This window comes from Marmota marmota, unplaced genomic scaffold (assembly GCF_001458135.2).
Source record: "Marmota marmota marmota unplaced genomic scaffold, marMar, whole genome shotgun sequence".
NCBI classification, from domain to species: Eukaryota; Metazoa; Chordata; class Mammalia; order Rodentia; family Sciuridae; genus Marmota; species Marmota marmota.
This window is the reverse complement of record NW_026000241.1, coordinates 29,308,114-29,316,593: the sequence shown is the minus strand read 5'-3', so window position 1 is coordinate 29,316,593 and position 8,480 is coordinate 29,308,114. Positions and strand designations below refer to the sequence as shown.

The window sequence follows — 8,480 nt, the reverse complement described above, 5'->3', positions numbered from 1 at the left end:
TTTAGTCAATGAGCTTATTCAGTTTTATGGTTGTCTTTGGGCATTTATAGAGTGTACTTTATACTGCATTTCTAGTTCCCTATAACCAAGGAAACAATCTATACTACTGTATTTCAAATCATTGCCATCCTGACCATTACTTCATTTGCAATAAAAATCACAAACTGTGCAAGTGCATTTCATACATGCTCATTTTTTTTCAAGTGTTAATAAGTAAATGTGTGTTCAGCCTTGGTGTAGAGAAAGTCACAGACCCCCCACATGGTGGGATTTGTGTGAGGCTTGATGGGATATTAAGGGTGCATTCCCATGAGGCTCCTTTCCATGGGAATTTCCATGCTTTATTCCAACTTTCTTATTTTAATAAAATATGTAAGTATTCTCTTGAAAGGTAAATGTTATCACCTGCCATAAATTTTTAATTAATATAATGTCCCAAACAGTCCTAAGAAAATTTGCATGGGCAGAGTTCAGAGCTTAGGAATTCTCTGCTGTCTGTAACATCTGAACTTTCTTCAGATCAGCAGGCACAGGAGATTTGGTAGTTTGAAAATTATGTGGTAAGGACCAAGCAATAGGTATTTTAATGCTGAAAACGGCAGTACAAAAGGGTTTTTTGAAGGTTAACTTTGTGTCAACTTGACTGGGCCATGGTACCCAGGCATTTGGTCAAACATTACTCTGCATGTGTCTGTGAGGACATTCAAAAGGTTGAATGAGATAAACATTTGAATTGGTAGACTGATTAAAGCAGATTCCCCTCCCTAATGTAGGAGGGCCCCATCCAAGGAGTCTAAAGAGAACAAAAAGTCTCATCCACCCACAAGGAGGTGGGAATTTCCTTCTGACTGACCTGAGTTATCTTTTTCTTTTTCTTTTCTTTGCCTTTTGACTTGGACTGAAACATCTAATCTTCCTTGTTTTGGAATCTGCAGGCACTCACAGTGAAACTATACATTGGCTCTCCTGGTTCTCAAGCCTTCAGATTTGAACTGGAACTGCAAGATCTGCTCTCCTGGTTCACAGGCCTTTGCACTAAGACTACACTACTGGCTCTCCTGGATCTCCAGCTGGTCAACTGCAGATCTTGGGATTCTCATCAGTTTCCATTGTCATGTGAGCCAATTCTTTGTAATAAATCTCACTCATAGAAAGATAGATAAATAGATAGATAGATAGATAGATAGATATCCTATTGGTTCCATTTCTCTGGAAAACTCTGACCAATACAGACTCTTCTAGATGAGATGATAGAAGGAGAAAATCTCCTTGTCAGTTGGCTAAGAGAAAATTTGGATAATCTATATTCACATATGTATGTAATATTTGTTCTAGATATGATAACCCAAGAAATCTTGAAAAACAAAAGATTATTATGTCTTTGCTACGAAATCACACTTATTCATTTAAGCAATGAATTAATGACATAGTCATTATAATGCTTTTGGTTCTGTTATTGATATACATTAAAATATTGTCATTAGGTTATAAATCACCAGTCAATATCAATATATGTTTAAAAACATTGCTAATACATAATCTTAGGAATTTTCTTTTATTCTTAAATTATTATTGACTATTTTAAACATCAGACTGCATATTCTGTTAATTTTCTGTTGTTTTACTATTTGCCAGGCATAATAAATAGCTCTCAGTTTCTTTTACTGTAATATTCATATTAATCTTTTATGCACTTACCCACCTAAGTTCATTTTCATCATTCCAAACTTGTCTTCCACAGTCCAGATATGTAGTTGTACTCAGATTATAAACTATTCCTTTTCGGGCAAAAATAATGTTGTCTTTTGATTACTCAGTGATATAATTTGGTGATATGAGATCAAATTATATTTATGTTGCTTTCTCTTGCCTATGGCTGACAATGATCATGTCACTTACAACTTGGGCTTACTCTAATAACCAGGAAAAGGTAATTCAATCATGACTTAAGTACTCACTGTGGTAAAATTTGTCTAATAAGTAGGTGAAATAAGACCCAAGATCAAAGAACACTCACTCTGTGAGCAAACACTATCCTATAAGTAAGTATAGGTGTGGTCATTTTAAAAAATAAAGAAGAGATTAAGGTGGCAACAATTAATAAAGCAAATAAAAAATTGTAAAGTGATCATGAAATCAATAACTATGAAATTATCCAGCCATAGAAACTACAAGACAACTAACCCTTATTAAAATTAGAAAATTAAGAAAACATCTCAGGTTATATGATGCATTTGTAAGAGGTATTGTTTGAAAACAGATTTTGTGAACTTTTTCATTATCTTGATCAAAGTATGGTCAGAAAAATCTCTCATTCTTTTTTAGATACTCTAAAATTTAGAACTTTATAATAGGAATTTAAAGATTTCTTAATATCCTTTGGGCAAAATTCAATATAAAATCTTACAGTTGTATGGAATCTTAAGGTCAATATGATGAACTGAATAGGAAAAAATCAATGTAAAAACCTGCACTGGTACAAGATGCTATGATGATATAGAAAGAATAGCATTCAAATAAACAAAAAATCGTGTAGCTATATGATGACCCTCTCCCTCCTCTCTCCCTCTCTCTCTCTCTCTCTCTCTCTCTCTCTCTCTCTCTCTCTCACACACACACACACACACACATACACTTTCTGTGTGTGTGTGTTGTGTGTGTGTCTTTGTCTCTCATTAATTTTGCTGTTCAATTTTAACCAATATAGAAATATATTGCTGTGTTACCATTAGCCTCTCTGGTTAAACACTATACACTTCCTGGAAAGGATTTTGAAAATAATCATTACTCTTTCTGATTTTGTTTCTTCCTTTGCTTTGTTTTTGTTTTTATTTTTCTTAGTTTAGGATTAGAAAGAATTTTTACAAACCATTTGTATATGTATAAACTTGGAGAAGTTTACCTGGTTTATGCAAAGATTTCTAAAGTGGAAGAATAAGGTAAGGAAGGAAGACAAACTATACAGTACCCCCCCAAAAAGAAGAATAAATAAATAAATAAATAAATAGGAAAATATGGAAAGACTAAATGAATGAATAATTGTCTTTAATAACATTGTTTTATTTTCTCTATGCAGTTTTCTATAAGGTTGCAGAAGCAATTTCCTTTTTACTTTAATTTATTTGCCTTTCAGTCTCAGTAATCAGATAACCTCTTTGTGCCTGTGTGTGTGTATGTGTGTGTGTATGTGTGTGTTTCTTTGTTGTGGTACCATACTGTTTAAACATGTAAGCTTAGCATTTGAAGAAAGTTCTATGTTGAAATGAAGCTTTTAAATATTATAACCAAGTTAAACAGTTTTAAATCTTTGAAAACATTCTTTTTTTTTTATTTTGTTTGTCTCACATTTACAATGAAAAGAATTTAAAAGAAACACTAAAATCACACCATTAGCCACTGAGTAGAGTGCATGTAAGGAAAGTGGGCTCTGGACTCTTTCCAGGAGGGCTTAATTGTGGTTCCACAATCAGGACATTGTTGCACCAGGCTTTACCTACCTGGCAGATTTACACATAAACTCAAAACCATAGTATAGAAAAGCTCCAGTGACTATAAATGTTTGGCCATAAATCTAGCAAAAGCTGGAAAATACAGAAGAATAAAGAAGATATCAAAATTAACAGTAAGAATCAGGTGAGAAATTGATTAGTATGTTGCATAACACAAATTCTCCTTCAGGTTTGATTTGGTGAGTGATCCTAATTACAGGGAAATAGTTTTGTTTTGTTTTCAGAAAAGTACATATAATTCTTAGAATTTTAGCAGCTCAGAAATGGACTAGTTCACTAGGCCAACAAATAAGTACCAAGAATTTTGATTATTAAACAGTTATAGCCAAACAACCTAATAAGTATTTATGTCCTGATAACCTAAATTGAAAAAAAAATGAAAATAATACTTTAATTCATTCTGAAATTATTTACTAATTACTTATGAATAAGGTGTATGCATATGTTGGGCACTTTACTACTTTTCATACCTTGGAATCAGATTGAGCACTGGGAACCTCATTACCTGTTCCACAAGGATTTTCAGGAGATACTTGATTTTATCACATCACCTGCTGAGACCAACTTCACACAGCTATGATGTCCTAGAAAGGAATGTGCCCTCACTAATGTTGAAACTGTGAAATACCTTGACTACATGACTCATACGATAGATGTTGAGCCTTGTTATATTTACCTTGAAATTTTAAAATAGCCCACAGCCTGCTAGATGAGTCCACTTATCACTGCAAAGTTACCTTAGTGCATAGTCCTGGAATCACAAATTTAGGCTATTAGATACCAATGTCAAGTATAATCCTTGAGTTTTCAAATTGAGAAGTCAAAAAGCCTTTGCTACATGGAAAGTGAGTGGGAAACAACCATCAAAGCTCACAGTCCTACCTCTTAATCTTGGTATTTTAAAATTTTTTTTCTCAGTCCAGATATTGCAAATACTTCTTAGTATTCACAGTATAACTGTAATTTTGGAGAGTTTGTTGGCCTACATAGTGATGTAGCATGGGACCATTATCATAGCTTGAGGCAAGTGGTACTTATATATTTTAAATAAAATAATAGAATAAATGCCTAGTAGGGCTTTTTTTTTCTTTGACACAGTATTTTATGATTTGGACTAAATGTTTTCCAAAGGTTCTAACTATACCTTTTCACTCAGGAGAGCTACTTGTTTTAACAGTCTGTATGAGGTATATTGTACTGAGAAGAGGAATATGCCTTCTCATGTATATATCCAAACTACAAATAAACCTGGAGTGCTTCAAGGGGAGCATTTGAGTGTGTATTCCATTTTATCTCAGTTTTGCATTTGAATAACCCAGTTAACTATATAAATAATGTTTCCTTTTAAAAACAAATATCATGGGGCTGGGGATGTGGCTCAAGCGGTAGCGCGCTCGCTTGGCATGCGTGCGGCCCGGTTCGATCCTCAGCACCACATACAAAGATGTTGTGTCCGCCGAGAACTAAAAAAAAATAAATATTAAAAAATTCTCTCTCTCTCTCTCTCTCTTTAAAACAAACAAACAAAAAAAAAAACAAATATCGTATAGAATCAGCTAAGGCCCTTACTGGATTTTATCTGGATTATAAGAACCCAAGTATGAGAGTGTTAAACTAGATCTGTTGCTTTCTGAATAAACTGTGAGCAATAATGTCCCCATTGACAGTAAAGCAAGGTATGCTAAAATTAATAGTCAAGAGTATAGACTACCTATTAATGAAAAGAAAAAATATGATGGAAGCAATATTTCCTTGCAATATTTTAGACAGGGTTAGATAATATTGATCATTAGCAATGATACTTAATAACTGACATTCTTGTGAGTTCAAATTTTGACTTATTCATTTTCCCACCTATTCATTTTTTTTTTGAGAGAGAGAGAGAGAGAAAGAGAGAGAGAGAGAGAGAGAGAGAGAGAGACAGAGAATTTTAATATTTATTTATTTTTTTTAGTTTTTCAGCAGACACAACATCTTTGTTTGTATGCGGTGCTGAGGAATGAACCCGGGCTGCACGCATGCCAGGCAAGTGCGCTACCGCTTTAGCCACATCCCCAGCCCCCACCTATTCATTTTTAAAATTGCAATTTCTTACAGTCTACTTTGTTATCAAATGTACATACTTTTAAACAGTTGCAGTCATAATCTCTGAATGCGATCATGATTAGCTGGCTTTTATTGGCAGGATACTTTTAATTTTTATTCAGATTAAAATCATTTATCATCTACTAAAAAGTAGGTGTTTGAAGGAATGAAACACAGCACTAGTACTGGGCAGGAAGGTATATCTGGGACATTGTGCTCACTCTCAGTCGAAAGACTTCTATAAATCTGTGGAGAGATGTTGCAGCGAGTTGGTCAATGAATTCAGATGATTTGGAGTGAGTAGGAAGGGCATTTCACCTATACTGTGAGTCCAGGACTGAGTCTGATTATTTCACATACAACTGCAAGAAAAGAAAACAATAAATTGGCTGATACCTAGGTAACTTAAACAATATTTAGGTAATTGAGACATTGGGGGAAATAAATTATATGTAAATACAAGGTAATAGAAGAAAAATAATAATTTGATTATTTTTATTTTCATGAAATCTTATTACCTAAATGTAAAAAATATATGCAGACATATATGTATGTATGTGTTTCCATATTTTCCTTCTAAATTGATTAAATTTTCTATTATTGGTACAATTACTTTCCAGCCAGGTAGATAGTTGTTTTAGTTAGCTTTTTCACTGCTGTGTTCAAAAGACTTGACAAAAACACTTTTAGGGGAGGAAAAATTTACTTGGGGGCTCATGGTTTCAGAGGCCTCAGTCCATAGAAAGTGGATTTCATTCCTCAGGGCTCATGGTGAGGCAGAGCATCATGGTGCAAGAGTGTGGTGGAGGGAAGTGTCTCAAGATATGATGATTAGGAAGAATAGAGAGAGATTCCACTCACCAGATACAAAATATATACCTCAACATCACGCTCCCAATGTCCACCTCCTCCAACCATACTCTACCTGCCTTCAGTTACCACTAAGTTAATACCCATGGCAGGATTAATTCACTGAGTGGTTTAAGGGTCTTAAAACCCAATGATTTCACCTCTAAATATTCTTGCATTAACTCATACATGAGCTTTTGGGGGATAGCTCACACCTGAGCCATACAGAGTAGCAAATCTATAGAAATAAATTCACAGGAAGTCAGAAATGGAATGTTTATGAAGAGGGATAGAAAACTGCTTCTGTGATTGGAACTGAAACTGAATAATGTTAATCCTATGGTGCAGTCATATGCCAACTGGACTGTGCTTTCTTTCCCCTTCACTTCCTTGTTCTCATTGCTCTGCCAATATGCTTTCTTTTGGTTTTTCTATTCCTAAGACAACTCTCTTTAATTGTCCTAGTAAATGTGCTACTCCTTTGAGTTTTACCACCGTTTTTCAGCATCCTTGTGTAGCCTGCTCCTATTCACTGGAGTCTGCTGTCTTGTCACCAGAAAGTGTTTGGAGACTTTACTTTGCATATACATGAAAAGACCAGTTCTTGTCCTACTCTTCTGTTTCTTTTACCTGTGATATCTGCTGTCACACCAGGTCTTCTTTTTTTTTTTTTTTATTTACTTCAAAAATAAGATCATTTATTTTTTAACCAATAAAACTGTTTCTTATCTTATATCTTAAATGCAGAATTGTTAAGTATTTTACAGTATGATAATAAGTGACACACGATGTGTGTAAATGTATATCACACACAGACATACACAGAGTGAGCAAGCAAGGAGAAAGGGAAAGCTAAGAAACTATAAGGTACTATACAAACATAAGGTAGATTGAATTTCCTATTTGTACCAATTAAATTTCCTTTTATTTTTATGTGTTTTGAATATCTTAGAGTTTTGTATTTGAGTAATAAGTGTTGAAAGTGGCAAATTTCTCAGATTGTTATACAGTATTTATGTATCTTTAGAATTGTAAGTAGTCAACAGCATAGAATAAAAATGTCAATTTTTTTTCCTTATTACATGTTGATTTAAGGATTTCACATTGAACCCTCCCAAAACAATCAAATATTATGGGCACCTCTTTGATGTTTCTCAGAGCCTCATAGCTGTGTTAAGACCTCACAGTTTATATTTGGCTCCATTCTTTCACTCAGTTTCTTTGATTCTTCACAATAAATGAAACATGTTTTATATACCAACCATTATGCCAGTCTGAAAACAAAATAAATGATACAAAGTAAAAATTCCTGTCATCGTAATTCCTATACTGCAATAGAATAATTCCAAGTTTTAATATTTGGAAGACAGGTTATTGTCCTGCTGCCATTTACACTCAGTAGTTCAGAGCCTTTGAAATAATTCCTGATGAAGTGTCAAGGATAATCCTCCTCCTTGCTTCATAAACAAATGCAATCAAACCAAATGAAATAATAAATGCCAACACTAATAAATGCCAGGCTAGGATTGTGTGTCTTATCAAGTTTCTCTAGAATTTCTGAAACTTATTTATTCTTTTTAATTTAAATACAGAGGCCATTAAAGCCAGATTGCTTGGTAATGGCAATTTCTCCCATCATTGAAAGATTTTTTAATGAATTAATATTAACATTGGAATCTGTAGTAAATTCTAATAAAATCCTAAGGAATAATGATATCTATTTTACAGTAATCAGATGTTTCAAATTAGGAGTGAGGAGCATAGGACAAATGTAGCTTTAAGGTTGACCTAAAGTATTGGATATTGCAGATTAGTTACTTAAAATTAAATCTGTAAGCCAGGCATGGTGGCTTATGCCTGTATCTGCTGCAGCTCAGGAGGCTGAAGCAGGAGGATCCCTAGTTCAAAGCCAGCCTCAGCAACTTAGCAGTGCACAGAGCAACTCAGTGAGACCCTGTCTCTAAATAAAATACAAAAAAAAAAAAAAAATTAAAAGATTTTTTTTTTTTTTATGTTCATTATTACTTACTTTTTTCT

The 8,480-nt window shown here is 33.8% G+C and overlaps 1 long non-coding RNA gene across 1 annotated transcript in view; it reads left to right on the top strand.

Moving 5' to 3' along the window:
* Positions 1–464: 464 nt before the first annotated feature.
* LOC125613737 overlaps positions 465–8,480 on the top strand; it is a 30,529-nt gene continuing 22,513 nt past the window's right edge. The window contains exon 1 of the long non-coding RNA XR_007344302.1: positions 465–1,116. This is a non-coding gene — a long non-coding RNA (uncharacterized LOC125613737). The remainder of the gene's footprint in view (positions 1,117–8,480) is intronic.